The sequence below is a fragment of the Melospiza georgiana genome, chromosome 1, assembly GCF_028018845.1.
Source record: "Melospiza georgiana isolate bMelGeo1 chromosome 1, bMelGeo1.pri, whole genome shotgun sequence".
NCBI lineage: Eukaryota > Metazoa > Chordata > Aves > Passeriformes > Passerellidae > Melospiza > Melospiza georgiana.
In genome coordinates, this window is record NC_080430.1 from 39,946,743 (window position 1) to 39,963,758 (window position 17,016).

Here is a 17,016-nt window from a genome sequence, read left to right on the forward strand (position 1 = left end):
GATTTCAAGATGCTAGAAACAAGTTTTCACTAATTATATCAGTCTACACAGAGAAACAGCTAATTTATATTTATTCAGTAATTGTTTTCCTGGATGCAGCCACTCACACCTTCCAACCACACCAAAACACCATGGTATGTTTATAAATGTTTTGCCGGAGAATGTGTTAAATATCCAAGTTTTCATGCAGGGATGCTGAGCACCCTCATGTCATGAAGATGGAACACCACCTAGTTTAAGACTGCAAGTCTTCAGAAACCTGCTTTCAATAGAGCTTTTCCATAACCAAGCTGCCACTCTGTCCTGCAGTTATCTGTCAGCGTAGGCAGGATGGGACTACTGATGGCAGAGGCTGTGACGACAGGTCTCCTCTACTACAGGCAGATCCCTCTGATAACTTCTTCTGATGCTTGCAAGGCAAAGACCTGCAAGCAATTGGCAATATTTTGTGTTTGCATATTTTTAAATTTTGGTGGGAATTGCTTGGTTTTTGAATTCTCACTGAGTTCTTCTATCTCTGGCCAGTGGCACTTGTGGCTCATGGTGTAACCATGGTCTGAGAGCTCTGGAAATTGGAGGCTGTTGTTATGTACAAGATTTAAATTTTCTTACAATTTAAGGCCAAGAGAGATCATCAGCCTGTCTGATCTGTCTTGCATATAGGTGCCTACTAAATGTTGTACATGTATGCCAAGGCTGAGAGAACCACTTTCATTAGCCCGTAGTATTTTAGTCCTTGAGAAACCAATCTAAAATAGTGCCTAAAACAGTACCTGAGCTTCCTATGATACTTGAGAACTGATTAGGCATGCCCAGACAACCACAGAAAAAAAATCCATGCAAAATATCCACCATTCTTGCCCATCTGAGCTATTACAATTTCTACTGCTTCTGGACTGGGCTTAAGCATCAGATTTCTAAAATAATTTTCTGCATTGGTTTAATCTCTTCCTGGCTACAGCAAGATAAATAATACATGGTTCAAGGGAAGGCAAAAAGTTCTTCTGCAGAATATATGAGACCAAATATCTCTCAGAGGAGTGGAGAAGAGATTCTTCCTCTCTGCTGTAGGCAGCCAACTGGAGCTCTCAAGTATGGGATTTGATTATACTTATTACCTTAATGCCAGCCTGAAAATGTCTGAGTGGGCAGGGTGCAATTCAAGCCATCTTGTTCCAGCCATAATGGAAGAAGTTGCACAGATGCATTGTTCTAATGGATGGGGCCAGAGGGATCACCAGGGGATGTAGCCTGATGTGACCCTCCTTCCCTCCCTGAGCCTGCTCTGTCCATTACAAGTTCTCCCAGAAGCTGAAGTAAAGATGTATTTAAGAAAGACAGCCTTTTTTAGGACAAGATCAAACAATGGTGAGTGCACCACCTCCCTTCATAAGCTGTTACAGAGTTTAATTATCTTTACTGCTAGGAAATTGCATCTGATTTCAAGGTTGATTACATCTAACCTGAAACTTCCAGTCATTGGATTTAGTTGTGCTTTTGTCAGCAAAAGTGAAAAAGCTCACTGTTGTTATCTATTCCCTGTATTCTCCCACTCTTTTTTTAAGTAGAATATGTCCAGCTCTTTAAGCCTCCTATATCAAGACTTGTACTTGACATACAAAATATTTGGATTTTCTCCAACATTTTCTCATCTTCTTTAAAGTGTAGGCACCAGAACTGTGCTTGATATCATTGAAACACGCAAGGACTGTGCTGAATCCTTTCCTCACCAATGTACTCAGATCTCATGTAAGGGGTGATTAGCATAATCACTTTTTGAGTCTCTGCTCTCTGAGACAGTGTCCATTCCTACAAGCTTTTGGACTGTAGTGAAATGAATTTAATGTGCTGCCTGTTGGACAGTGATCATTTAGCCAATCAAATTACTGCAGAAGTAATATATCTTCTTTGTTTATTGTGCTATATGCAAGCCTTTAAAGCAAAGACTCTACCTCATGGCCCGAAACGCTGAAAAGAAAAGAAAACAGTATCAGGCAAAGACTGTTTCTGATGCTTGGAAATTTCCTCACATTGAGTGAAATCTCTCCATTAAAAGGCTACATTTTGAAATTTCTCAGTGAGACATTTCTTAATCCTCACAATAGGTGACCTGTTAATTCCATGTAATGCAAGACTTGAAATCAAAATATCATGTGGTATTAACTGCCTTGCAGAAATCCAAGTACCTCCTATCAATACAACTGCTTTTCTCCTGCAGACCTGTAATCTTTTATATAAATCTTCAAAATAACCAAAAATTCCACAAGTGTACGTGTTGAGAACTGCCACTAACCTGTTTTGACCAGGATTAAATAGATTTATTCTTTTTCTCATATTTAAGTATCCCAGAAACACATGCTATTTTGTGAGAAGACCAAAACATCAGTTTCAGCTAATGGATGGCAGGCACATAGCAGAAAAATATACTTCCCTACTTATATTGTTCTATAAATCAGAGCTAGGTGGAGTATGAGCTGAACTAGTTGAACTTATTTACAACCACTGTTTCTCTCTCAGAGTTAATGAATTACTGACAGGATCTTCTGTTATTTAAAACAGAAACTCTCTCCTAAAAGTCACTTCATCTCTTTCCTATAAAGAGACTAAGTCAAAGAACAATGAAATGTTCTTTCAAATGATGGAATCTGCCAAATACAGGAACAAGAGAAACTAGTAGTGCTTCTTGAAGGGAGTGTTTAATGCCCAGTCCTCAAAGCCTTGAGAGAGTAGCTGTGCTTAGATGGTCTGCACATTGCCAGTGTGGAGCTTAAAAAGATTAAGAGACACAATGGATTTGTATGGGCCCTCTGTAAAGAGGCCTTTGGTTCATTACTAATCTTCTCAGGGCAATAGCTCATCACCCATACATGCAGCAGCAGTACCCATGGGCTGAGAGGAGAATGAGGACTGCTGGTACCACCAAGCCTAGAGAGAGAGCAGAAACAGATACACAATTTAGGAATGCAGCTACAGTGTAAACATTGTGGTTTGTGTTGCTTTTAATGTTTCCAGGCTGCAAAATTTCATGCTTTTTTGCTGTTCTTGTGGCTCAACATGGACTACTGCTCTGGGCCCTGCCCATGTCCTCCCTTGGAGTTTGGAGTAATCCCAGGGAGAAGGTGCCCCTGACATGTCTTTGCACTGCTCTCTACAAAAAAAACAACATACTCTAGACCATGAACAGAATATTCCCTCTAAACTCCTAAGCATGTGCTACTAGAGTTAAAAACCTTGTGAGACTTAGCTCTTTAATGTACCTACATCTAGAATATTAATTTCATACTACTGTTGGCTATGAAAAGAATTGATCCTGTAATGAAAGGAATATTAGTCAAGGGATAAAGAGAAGGTCACTCAATTTATCTCAGCACTGGAAGAAGAGGTATTCTTTGCTGATTTTGTAAAAAGCTATTAATGTATCTGAAAATAAAGGGAATAGATGGTACCAGATGAGTCTTTAATTTAGCCATTGAAATATTTTGTTAATATTTATACATTTTTAAGGATCTAATCCTGTAAAGTCTTGTTTATATGAATACTTCTTACTCACAAACAGCCTTGCTGAATTATGTAGGGTTTTTTGCGTTAGAAAAAAATTTGTGTAAAGATCAGTACTACCAGGCCCTTAAATATTTACAAACACTCATCAAAATTATTTTATGAGGGAAACTGAAGAACCATCTGCTATCTCCTGTTATTTAATGCTCCCTGATTTTCCTAACTGTGTGTAGAAGTCAACAAATATTAGCATTTTCTTTCTTATCTGAGGGCAGCCAAATTATCTTCTCCTTATCCTTTAAACTTACACTCCATCCTAACAGAGGACTAATTCTTTCACTTCTGTAAAATGGACAGGCGATGCCTGTAAGCCAGTCAGCAAATCTGCTGCTGGGTTTGCTCATGGAGCAAAGTTTCCTTCACCTAGAATGATAATATAGTCTTTCTTCTGCACACAACCACCATGACATCAGCAGTATTTCAGTCCTCAAAAATTGTGACATTTTTACCAGCAAGTAGCTGTGCATCCCTTCACAGTAATTTTCCCTAGAAGAAGTACTGTGTTCCTTTTTTCAGAGAGGCTACTTTTCAACTGAAGTTGAAGATGCTTATCTGCTCTCAGCAGTGAGTCTTTCAATACAAACCTGCAAACCAGGTGCAGCTGGCCAAAAAGCTTTTTATTAGGTGCAATTTCAACAACAACAAAAAAGTGTTTCTATCTTTTTGTGAAGTTGTTTTTCTTGGCAATTGGACTAAAATCATTAGGATGAATGGCTAATGCAGTAAATTAAGTTATGCATGCTAAGATCAGCCTTCTCTTGTACTGTTGTGATATTTAACAGTGCAAACATTCCACAAAGTACCACTAGAGGTTCAATTTTAAAGAGAAATGACTGCATTTATATACCTTTTTTTTGGGGGGGGGGGGGGGGGAGTGGATGTCAAGCCAAATGAAAAGATTTGCTAACTCTTTTTTTTTCATTAAAAAATATTCATCAACAGCAAATCACTACAAGTAAGTTTGCAATGCTGGTAATGTGGTGTATTGCTACCAAGAGCATCCATTCTGGGTACTACATCCAGCTGCCATATATCTATATACCAAACAGAAAAATACAAACACAAGCTGTATTTGAAGGAAGGGATGCTGCACATTAGATCTTGGACTTGGGTTATCAACAATGATTAATATTTTTCTACTTCCTTAAAATGAATCTGAGTTGGTTTCAGCTAAAGGAATAAAACTCACAAAGCCTGAAAATTGTTTCCCATTGCAAATAATACTGGGCTGTTAATGCAGTCATGGCTTTAGTCAGTTTCATCAGCTTTCTGACACAAACACACTACAAAAAGAAATGCATGCTCATGTACTAGGTTTTTATTTTTTAACTGATTGTGTCTTCAAAGCTGGGTTGAGTCAGTGTGAGAGTCGTGCAAGGGACTAATGAAAGTGATTTTAATCAAGTTGCTTTTTGTATTTGTTATTTTCTCTTTTACTAATAAGAATTTAAAATGATAGGCATACATATACGTGTTCATGAACCAGTTTGCAAATATTCCTAGGAGAAAAACCAGTGGGTTTTGCTATAGTACCAAGGCCTGGTCCTGCATTATCTTGCTAATATGATTCAGATAGATTACTCAGGGAGGTAAATATTTACTGAGATAAGAACTCACAGGACTGAGATTTAATGATGTAAATTGACAGTTACAATGGCAATGCATTTCTTTTGTTCCCTCTTCTCTCAAAAGATCACCTCTCTGTGGCCATAGCACTGGTCCTTCTGATCTAGAAGTCTCCTTTTGACAATGGCTGATATGGAGATAAAACAGTTTTGTATAGTTAGAGGCAAAAAAACAGTCCAGAGGAAATCAATGCCACTTCATTTTCTGTTCCATGCAGCATCTTAGGCAGCTTTCACCTTAAAGCAAAACAGCTAAGATGGATCTTTCTGAAACCCATCTGCTCAGGTGCTCTCAAATAGAGACAAGCAACAAAATTTTTGCTGCACAAAATGAATAGAAAGTTTACTTTGCAGAGCCAGAGTAGAAAAGTGCACAACAGAGAATGTGTGTTCGAATGAGAGAGGCAACCAATTGGTGATGTTTCCTAAAGTCTGCGTTATGACAGGCCATGCGACTGCTGCAACACAGCACACTTCACAGAAGCACCTCTTGGAAAATAAAGTCACCCTCGCAAGAACTGTGGTAAACCCGAAGCAGGATGTGAATAACTGGATCAGCACAAAAGGTTGGTGAGGCTGAGCATAGCATAAGTTCACCTATCGTAGCAAGTTTTATACATTGGCAATGACAGCTGTTCACTCAGATGAGCAAAACCATTAACCTTATTCGTATTTTGCTGGGGAACCTGGCGGGCACTGGGGGGAGCAGAAGCACCCTCTGAAGCACCCCACGGTGCTCCCGACAGGCCGGGCTATCTCTCTCGGGCGGCCCCGGCCCTGCTCCTAAAGCTGGGGAGCGAGAGGCACAGTCAGCCCCGGGAGGCAGCCGGGCAGCATCCCCCGTGGCGGGCAGCACCTCCCCGCCGTGCGCTGGGAGCGAGAGGGAGGTCTCCTCCTTCTCTCGCTCCCCGCCCCGCTCTCTCCTCCCTCCGTGCCCGCCTGCCTCCGAGCCTGCAGCCGCAGCGCAGGGCAGGGGAGCGGCGGCGCGGCAGGCACAGCCTCCCGGCGGGCGCCCGGCGGAGCAGCAGGGCGGGCGGGCGTTGGCAGCGCCCGGCCCCGCCGCGCCGCCCCCGGCTCCGCCCGGCGCTCCCATGGCGCGGCGGCCCCGCGCCAGGTGAGCCGCGCTGCCTGTTGCGCCGAGCCGAGCGGAGCGGAGCCGCCGGGGCCACACGCCGAGAAGTTTTGCGGGAAGGCGCCGCGATGTGAGTTGCAGCGCCCCGCCGATGCACCGGGTGGGGGGCGGCAGCACCGGGAGAAAACTCGACGGGTAGGGAGCGGGGGAAGGCGATCAGCGCTGCTGCCTCCGAGGGGTACAGCCGTGCCGTGCCGTGCCACCTTGCCCGGCAGCGATCGGCGAGGGCCACCGGCGATGCCCCCTCCCCCAGCCCGTGCTGGCGAACCTCCGGTGTCCGTGAGTTCTGGGGGGTGACGGGGTCGGGATTCCGCCGAGGCAGCGGGAGATGGGGAGGGAATCCAGAGGCGGAGGCTCTGGGAAGGGGGTTAACACCCTCTCGTTTGGGAGCAAACGAGGAATTTGAGACCCGCGGCCCCCGATCCCGTACCGGAGCAACATCAGAAAAAGGGGTGGAAAATCCAGCGCCCCTCCCATCCGTATGTGTTCCCGGGCGCTGTCCCTGCCCGGCCGGGTGCGGGCGGGCTGCCGGAGCTCGGTCGCGCTGCTCAGCGTGCGGGCGGCGGCCGGGGCGCCGAGCGGGGCTGCCGGGGAGAGGGGGCGGCGGAGGCGAGGACGGGAGGGAAGGCGCCGTGTGTGTTGCCGTAGGATTTTTCCACTTTGAGACCTATCAGGACCAGTCGCTACGGTTCGGGCGGCGGTGGCCGCGATGCGGGGGGAGGGGGGAAGAGAGCATCTCCCTCCGAACGCGAGCAACAAATGGCAGCGGGGGCGGCAGCCGGGCTGCAGGACAGCGGCGCTGCGCCCAGGTGCGTTGCGACGCCCCCGCTGCCCGGGGAGGCACCGGGCGGAACCGGAGCGGGTGGCGCTGGAGCTGTCCCGGGGGGCTGTGACGGGGGGCGGGTGCCCCCGGCCCGGGACACGAACGGGGGTTCAGGGATCCCGCGGCCGCGGGGGCTCCGTGCGACCCGGCGCTCCGAGACGGGAACGGTCGCGACCTCTGAGCCCGCACAGAAATGTGGGGATCTCTTGCAGCAAGCGGGCACTGGGTACCGTGGGAACCGCGGGCTCTTCTCTCGCCTTTCTGGCGAGCTACACGTCCAGAATTTCCCTCGCCAAAAATTTGGAAAATGCCTCAGATGTGCCAGCGAGAATTCTTCTTTCCGTCTTTGCTTCTGCCTTAAAAAATTAGGAGATTTTAGACTATCGGTTAGAAAATGTGAAGGTGATTGAGGCTGCAGGTTAACATCCCATCTTTCTAATTGTCCCTAGACAGCAGAAATCGTGTAATTACAGAATGAAAACAGCCCAACGACTTGAAAAGCATAAATAGACCAACTATCTAAAGAGTCAGAATGACAACCAGGCAAACAACGTTTAGTGCTCTCCTCAAATAAGTAATTCTAGAGTTATTTACATACCTATGAAAATGACAGAATAAGCTAAAGCTTTTGAGATTATTGGAATTAATTAAAATATAATAGCCATGAGAAAATGTTACAGATTTGGTAAGGAAGGGAAAACAACCCTTCCTCAAGCTGAAAACTCTGACTGGGGTAGCCTTTTCTGAATGTTGAAAAGACCTGTCAAAATTTCTTCTTACGGTAACCTGCCTAATAATTTGTAGGTTTAAACTGGAAGGTGTGCGTCACGCCCTCCTGAAAGTGGTAGCTTGAAGGCTTTGATATAGAGCACCACAGTGTTCATATGGCTTACCTATTGATATTATTCTTAGTAATTTATTTTAAAAGTATAAGTTCCCAGTTTGGTTTAAAGGGAAAGAAAATAAGCTGTAGAATGAACTTAATTTGCAAAACCTTTGCTACGTTCAGAGTCTAATTTTCCAGTTTAGTTTCTGAATAGTAAAATTGCTCAGAATTAATTATAACTGTGATTGTGGCAGCCCTTACTTGTGCAAGTTGCCTGGATTTCTGTGGGATGACTTCTACAGGTAATATTCTGATGGCTCAAGATGGCAGGATGAGGCCCATGGTCAGAGAGTTCCAGCATGCAGCACCGTGTAGGGTTGGGTCCATTGGCGCTAATGAGATGATTTGGACTTTGGCAAGAGAAGAATGTGTGGTTAAGTCTGGATCTCTTGCATTTAGTCAGCTATTGCTGGCTGGATCACTGAACCCTGATCTTGCCATCCTTGAGGTTTGCTGTAAAATTTGCGCTGACTTCAGTCCAGCCAAAATGAGCTCCTGTGTGATTGTAGTTTCCAGTTGCCTTAGGGCGGGTGGAAGCTGCTGAGTGTCTTGGAGATCAGGGCCTGAGTAAATGAGGATTGTACCTGCAGCTATCAAGAATCAATGTGTTTTGCCTCAAATGTGAGATTAATTGAAAGAGAAGTATCATTTAATAGGCATATAAGTCTGTGCTCTGGATCCAGTCCTGAGTTAATAAAGTCCATGAGAGCTTTGCCGTATATAAATGGAATAGCAAGACTTAAGGGTACAGGTGTGATTTGTCTTTTCCATGTGCTTTATGGACCTGTATTTCAAGTCTTTTGGGAGGTAGGAAATTCTTCCTGCTCACACTGAAACAGCATTAGAGTAACTAGAGTAACAGAGCAAGTGCATGATATGTCAGCTCAAAAAATATCCTCCCAGCAGGAGAACTGGAATTTATAAAATTCAGCTGTATTCAGAAGTGCTAACTCAAGTGTCTAAAGCCAGAGAAAAAATGTATTGCTTCATTTCAAAAGCACCTTTAGATTTCAGTTAAATAATAAGATGCTTCTGAGTGTTGTTTTTAAGGATATTTCCTGTCACTTCACTAGGAATATTTATGTGAGTAGTGCAAAGGATACATGGCTCACTGGCAGGAAGATTTTAAACTTTTTAATGAAGTGGATGATTTAAACAAGAAGGAATATGGGTAGAAATATTTCTTGTTGCCACTTCAGTTAATCAGAAGATGAACTAAGGAAGGTACTTCCTCTCAGAGTGGAATACTGCATTTGTAATGACTTACAGGATTTGCATGTAACTACTGTCCTTGTTGTCATCTGCATGCCTGGTCCTTGGATCAGCGCTCATTAGAGAATGCAAATTAAATTAGTGTTCTGTGGCTAGCAAAATAATGCCCCTAATTTTGCCTCATTCAGTAAGCTTTGTTCATAAGCTTAGAGAAAACTCTTGTGAAGCAATTTAGAAACTTATAATAATTTTAAGCAGAACCTTATTTCAAAATGATGGTATTTTGAGCCAAGAATAAATTATTTGAGTTCATAGAATATGTAGCATTTACCTTGGCTTGTTTGGCCACGCATTTTAAGTTGCTATTTTATTTACTAAAAGTAACCTCTAGAAAGTGCAATTTTGATAGGACACTTCAATACTGGTATGAATCAAATGCCAGTATGTCTACTGAAAGTACAAGCAGAAAGGATTTAGGAATTTCTCAGCACCTTCAATAAGTATTTTTAAAGGGATTACAGCCTGTGAATACATGGATGAACAAGGTGTATCTTTTGCTCTTAAATCCAATATGCTGTGGGTGAAGTAGCATCAAATTTAAAGATGTTTTGGTGAATTTAATCTCTGCTTCTAGTTTCAGTCCAGTTCTTTTCATAAGTAGTTTCCATGCTTCCGTCATTCTGGTGTGGTTTGTTAGTCTGGATGCACAGCAGACTTGTGGGTGCATCCTGGGGGAAAAGGAGTGTGATGTGGTATTGGCTTTAGTCACTGCATCATCAGAGCATCAGATAAATAGTTGCTGTAGAACTTGCTGTGGAGGAGGATGTCATTAGTTCACAATGCTTAAAGATGCATGATCCTGCTTCATGGGGATTTCTGTGGGTGACTGGTGCCTGTGTCGGTACTTGCCACTGATGACCTGCACTGCTTATCTCCATCAGCACCTGTATCCAGCGCTGGCTTGGCTTTACACACTTACTTTGAGCTTGGAAATGCAAACACAGTGCTTACTGTTACCAAACAACAGAGCATCTTTTATTTCTCTCTCTGGGCTCCGCTGAGTTCCTTCACCAAGCAGATGTTTGTGAAAACAGGCATTTTTCTGACTGACTTCTGCAGTGGACGTGGGAAAGTCCTTTTCATAAGGATCATCCCTGCTCCTGAGTTCTGTTTTCCATCAGCAAGGAAAAGGCAATGGTGGCTGAATATAAATGGTGTTTCTTTCTCTGGAGGGTATGAACTTTCGTAGTGCTGAAAAAAAGAGAGGTAGACGAATGGGAACAGATGAAGAAGGCCTGATGCCCACAAAACAGAAGTAGATTACAAGAGGGGGAAAGTAGTGGCTGATCTGAGTATTTTGAGTCTTGAAGTTGAGGTGATCTGGGCTGTACCATAGCCCTCTGCTTCGGCTCCATGCTGTGCCATGGATTTGCCATGGCCCTGCCATGGGCCTTCAGAGAAGATGTGTTGGTTGATCTCAGTGGGACTAGAAGCCTTGCTGAGGAATTGAATTTGGCTTTTTGTATCTCAGCTCCACTGACAGAAAGCAGATAAAAAATGCCTCTTGAGGAAATGGGACTGGTAAAAAGCCTTTTCAGAGATACATTGATCTGGATAATTGGACTTTTTACTTAAACAGAGATGAAAATTACCACTACAGATCTTGATGTACTTGATTAAGGTTTACCTCTGCTTTTCAGCTAGCTAGTGTGTGTGTTTTAAATTAATTTGCCACTTCATTAATAGGCGTTTCATAAAGCTGCTAACTTATCCTTTGAGAAGAAGAAAGAAGTTAACCTCTGCTTGCCAAATAGTACTATAAAGATTCGCTAATAAGAAAAAATGAAAAGTGATAAAAGTGAGTGACAATATAAATATATAAATGGGATGCTACTCTGGCCTGGAAGCAGGAAAGCAAATGGACACTATTTAATTATTTAAGGAACAATAAATGAGAAGTCCAGTTCTCAAGTGACAGCAAAAGGAGCGATGAACAGAATTCTAAAAGGTTAGGAACAGAAAACAATGCATAAAGAAAATAGAAGGTGGACATGAAGGGAGCAAAGGGTCAGGGGATGAACTTAGGATTTCTATGGAGTTTTCAGTTGGAAAATATTACCTCCATATTATGGTACTTGCATAACAGCCAGTATTTCACTCAAATTGTGGAAGTTTAGCACACAGTGTCCTCCTGGATGTTCCCACTTCATCCTCTGGATGCACAGCCCCAGTTAATAGGGCAGGTGCTTCTAAAGATGGCATGTCTTAGGTGTCGGGCTCTCTTAAGAAGCTTACTTCGGGGATGTTGTTAGTTGTAATGGTGCTGTCACTTCTGTCAAAGTTGCTTCCTCCACCAAACAATAGCATTGGTTTTAAACAAAGTATTTTTTGCAGTTCACCAAAATTGGGTTACACACTTGCGCAACTGTACTCGCTAAAGATACGCTGTAAATAATGATCGTAAGTATTCAGCATTTCATTACAAATGTTTGCATTGGGAGTTAGTGGGATACATGAAAAGCATGTGAAGGCTGTTTCCCATATGTAGATTACAAATGTCTGTTGTTCTGGTGGAATTTGCTTCATGCAAAATATTCTTGTAATGCTTAAAAAGTATACATTTTTGTGTGCTTGTGAATAATTTGCAGCAAAAACGTGAAGCCTTTGGATGTGAAAATAAATCCATGGTGCTTGCCATTGTAAAGGCATTGCAATGAAAAGAAAAGGAAAAGCACTGGGTCAACAGTGTTAAGTTCCTGCTAGTATTCCCTCATCTTTAAAAGCAGGGACAAATGCTTCTTCCTCTTTAAAGAGGATCTGCAACAAAAAATTTTTATGAAATTGCTTGTTAGGTCATATATGGTTAAGCAAGCAATAGTGGTTATATACCTTATTGATGAAATGTCATCTTATCAGCATTAAAACCAAAACAAATTTACATTACTGGTGTTTTAATTCTTGACTTTTGAACCTGTTTCTAGTCTGTTTGTAAATGAAAATAGGCACAATCTCTTTAGACTTCCATTTCAATTATTTTTATTTTTAATTCTTCACATAGCAGTGTTTGTATATTGCTTTCTATACGCTCTTTTATTAAAAAAAAAAAAAAAAAAAAAAAGAAGAAATAAAAAAACCCGGAAAGCCTTTTCTTACACTTGTGAGAATACCTCTGTAGTGCTTTTTTTCATGTGAAGATTTAGACATTTGCCAGGAGCAAAAATTGTGGAATCAATTGGAGTTGCAGAAGAGGGAAGGCCCTCAACAGCAGGAGACTGACTGTTTGCAAGGCTGGAAGTTGATAAACCCAGGGGTCAGTCTTTATAGTAAATCTTGCTAGAGCTGGGTTTGGTTTTGTTGGGATTTTTTCCCTAGATGTACTGCAAATGGTCTTTAAAATTTATCTTGATTCTTACATTTTATTAAATGTAATTGTTGTTATAAATGTCAAAAGAGTGACCCTTCTTTTCTCATAAAATGAAGTTAACAGGCTAATTCTGCCATTGCAACCTTCAAATAGTGTGATAGTGTTTCTAAATGTTCTTTTTGCCCTTGTTTTCGGCTTTGTTGACACCAAGTCATTGAGATGAGAATTGGTGACTTTTAAACAGTCTATTTTTAACCAAGTTTGTAATAGAGTATTACTGTTTATGAATGTGTGTCAGTCCCAGTTTGCACAAGCACTGAAAGGGAAGGCTTGTATCAGAGGAGATCTGCTTCTAAGTCCTCATTTTCAACTTTGTTGTTCTCTGGGTGTTCCTGGTCCTGTTCTTCAGGTGGGAGTACCAGTTTTACTCTGCTGCTACAAGGACATCTCCTCTTTTTCAAAGCTGAGATATTTCAGACTGAAACCTTTTTCAAAGGAATGGTCTATATCCTGTTATAAAATGAGATATAAGTGGGAAATTTTGGTTTCTAGGCTCTTCTAAGTTAGAGTGAAATAACTCCTCAAACTTCAGATCACAGTATTTCTTAAACCTTTAGTTGTCACTTCTAACACACTGCATATAACCAAAGCACACAATTCAAATAAAATAAGAACATCTCAGCTTTGACTGAAAAGCAGCACATGGATGACAGCGTGCAATCCAGGTAATCCTGTCTTTTCCTGCATGTTTTTAGGCTGCAGAGCTGACATGTCATGTCCCTATACACTGGATTTGTGATCCTTTCCTGGTTATAAGCAAGACCATTGTCATTGAAGGGTTAATATTTTCTGTTCAGAAAATGTATTGGTCATTTTCTCTTTCCAGTGTCTTTCACATGTTTTGCCCCTTGACAGAAAACATTTAATCTGTATTCTGCTCATCACTTTCATCAGTTACTTGGTGTACTTATTGGCATCTCTGATGCATAGTGGGTGTTAGGAATAATTTCTTGACAGAAAGGGTTATCAAGCATTGGAACAGGTGTTTGAGTCACCATCCTTGTAGGTGTTTGGAAGATGTATAGATAAGGCACTTAGGGACATGTTTTAGTGGTGGACTTGGCAGTGCTGAGTTAACAGTTGGACTCAAAGATCTTTTCTAACCTAAATGATTCTGTGATTCTATAAATACTTATTTTGCTAGAGTAGGACTTGACAGGATTTAGACATGCAAGAAACCTAAATCTTTGGCTCAGGAAACAATCCTGATGGATACAAATGGTATTTCAATAACTTTCGATCCAAAAATGTTTCTTGCAAAGCGACAGGACTGTTCTTCTTGCCAGTCATGGCAGGTGCTCCATCTGTACAAATACCACGTAATTTGAACAAGTCAAGCTTAACAGTTTGGGGTTTTTTCCCACTATCTGCCATATTTTCAACAATTTTTTCTCTATTCCTTAAACAAGTGTGAGGCAAGGCAGCAGTGTGGAATGAAATGGATAGAGGCCAACCAATTACTTAATTGTAGTAGTTTTTTTTCAACACATTGAAAAGCAACAGTCAGTGCAGTGTCAGTGGCATTGCAACTTCCCTTGGTTGTGGGCAAAAAAAGAAAAAAAATTGCATGAATCTGTTAAAAATGGAAATGCATGCTGTTGTGTTGCCTAATGCCATCTCAGCCCTTCCCATTGTTATGCTGTCTGAACAACTATGGACATATCAGCTGTGTGCTGTTTTTTCAGTCTGGTTTGTGCAGCAACAATTGATGTACCCTCTTGTATTCAGGCTTTGTTTTCTGAGAACAGCCCTTTCTCACAAGCTTGCCATAAGGGATTTTTGCTGTTACACCTTTGTCACTGATTTCAGCTATAAATACACATCTAATTTCACAGATGTGTATTTATTTTTTCCATGTAAAAAGCTGTCATGCTAGGGATCTTTCTTGAGGTGAAATCTGACCACAGGTCAGATACATTAAAGTATGTTTTACATCATTTTCAGGATTAGTTTGTATAAAAGTACCATTCCAGTCTGGACATTCCATGACTGTATTATCTCCACAAACATACTTTTACAGACCCTGACCATATTCCAAAGAACTTCCCTGAGAGAAACAATCTCTATGCAGTGTTAGCTCCATGCACTGTCATCTTAGTGGTATTTTTCACTGTGGCATGCATGACTTGGCAGGCAATGCTTTGATAATAAGTAAATGGATTTTAAAAGCCTATGGACATTTGAATTAACTGGGAAATTATTAGAATAATGTAGAGTGAGTGAGGTTACACAGGTCCTTTATTTTCCCCTTGCTGTGGGCTTGCAGAGTAGGTGTTCTGCGGAGTCCCAAAAGGAGTCTTGTTGACTGGAGCTAGTGTGTCTTGTTTCATTGCAGCAGAATTTTATCAGTGAGCTCAGACTGCTAGTTTTAAATTCTGGTTCTTGAAGCTGTGATGTGCAGCTTTGAATACCGAGTAAATCCTTGGGCATTTGCAAAGGGAGACTAAAATATTATCAGGCTTGCAGAGCAGTTCTTCATTAATGTAAAGCACTGGTGGGCTAGGGGCTGATTCTGTGACCTCATGTGTTTCTCCATTCACTTGGCTCCTCCAAGTAGCCTCCTCCATTTCCTATGCATCCACAGTTTCCACAAACTATTTTATAAAGGTATTTTGTTGCCTTTCTTCTAAAAGTATGTAAGGATTGACCATCGAATTTAATAAATGTTGTTATTGAAGTAGAATTGACATTTCTGTAAATGTAGATGTGATGTGTGTATGAGGAGTTAATGTGACTTGAAAAGCATTTGGTCTCAGCCCTTCCCACCTTGTTTCTGCATTTTGGACCAGCCACTTACAGGTAAAGGGCACTAACAGGGTAACATTTTAGTGACTTTAAATACCACAGCTGACAGAGAAAGATTGAATTTTTAAGGATCAGCTATCAGGGAAGTACACTTCAGTATTCCCATCTAGGAAAAAAAACAGCCATGTTTGTTTTTAATTACAGATACTGAGCTTGTTGTGGTCAGTTGATGCAGCGGTGAAAAGTTTGTGGTAGTGAAAATTGGAGATTGGTGAGAGGTGAGCTTCTTGCTAACATTGGTATAACTCGGGTTCACTGTTTTTACTCATACACCTGACTGTTCTTGGAATTACCTAGCAGCATTTGGCATGGAAGTGTTGCTCCTGGAAACAGTTTCAATCAGAGAAATTAGCCATAAACTTTGACCCTTTTCTGGTATAACTTAGACTAGATGGCTTTATTTGACAACTTAATAGTTGTACCTAAGCTGCCTCTAAAAATATTTTGCACTTGAACTTTATTAGTCTTGAATATATTACTTTTTCAAATGAATTTTTATAGTTCCTACTAAATAAAGGATGAACCTGGAAAAGGGAAATTAAAAGCAAGTGATCTGTATCTTCACTTACAAAACAAATGCAACATAAATAATTACATTCTTCTCAACATTTTCACACCAGCATGGGAAAAAAGAAAAAGCCCATCTGTGTAAACCGTCTGAAACCTGTTTCCTGTGCCATTGCCTGTACTCCTCCAGGTTAGAAAGAAACACTGTATTCTTCAGATGCCATAAGGAGAACATCGCTACTCCGTGGCTGTGGCAACAAGCAAAGAAAACACTGGGCTGTGCTGTAGCTCCCCATAATGGTGAAAGCCTTTAATTTTTCATTAGGGATTTGACCCTTGGTTCATTTGGAGGGTGAACTTGATTTCTTTGACCCTGCAGAAAAAACCCAAACCAAACAGACTAAGCAAAAGCACTGGCTGCTGTCATTACTAATTCATCAGGTGTGACGGGGTTGGTGTTCTTCAGCTTGGGTTTGCGTGTCAGGATTTAGGGAAAATTAAATGAGAGGGAAGTGATGTCTATAAAGACCTGGCAGGGATGTACCAGATGAAATATCCCTGTAAGAAGGCTCATCTGAAGAGATGAAAGGCAGAGTAATCAGCACCTGCAGAAACGTTTCCTTTAAGGTTTGTACTTCTGGTGAGAGGTAAAAGATAAAACACATCACTAATACTACAGCATGTCCTTGCTAACCCTACAGCTGCTTTCTTGGCAGCCCCAATGGAGGCATCTTGCTGGGCCCCGAGAAAAGTGTTTTGGACATGCAAAGGTCATGAGGATTTGTCAAGGCTGAGACATGAGCCCTGGTGCAAAGGCAAAGTCATGGAGCTCCTAATGCATCCAGAGAGGCTTCTCAGACAGGAGCTCAGTGTCTGGGCTCACACCTGTCAGCAGTGGTGGGCATCCCTTAAAGGTTTGTTCGAGAGCTGAGCTTTTCTACAAAAGTGGAGTTTCTTTATAGGTTGGGTGGCTGGTCCAGGGTGAAAAAGGAATTATGGCAAGTTTTTAGTACCTTTAGCAGTTCTGCTGCTGCCAGATTCAGT

General features: G+C 41.9%; 1 protein-coding gene across 2 annotated transcripts in view; it reads left to right on the forward strand.

Annotated features, from left to right (window-relative positions):
• The first annotated feature begins 6,268 nt into the window (after positions 1 to 6,268).
• Positions 6,269 to 17,016, forward strand: part of LRRC3B (leucine rich repeat containing 3B) — a 44,347-nt gene continuing 33,599 nt past the window's right edge. The window contains exon 1 of one of the 2 annotated variants that reach the window (XM_058031977.1): positions 6,269 to 6,385. The gene's annotated coding sequence lies outside the window, so the exon portion shown is untranslated. Of the gene's footprint in view, positions 6,386 to 6,421; positions 6,595 to 17,016 lie in introns of those variants that run through there. The other variant, XM_058031985.1, reaches the window with a different exon arrangement.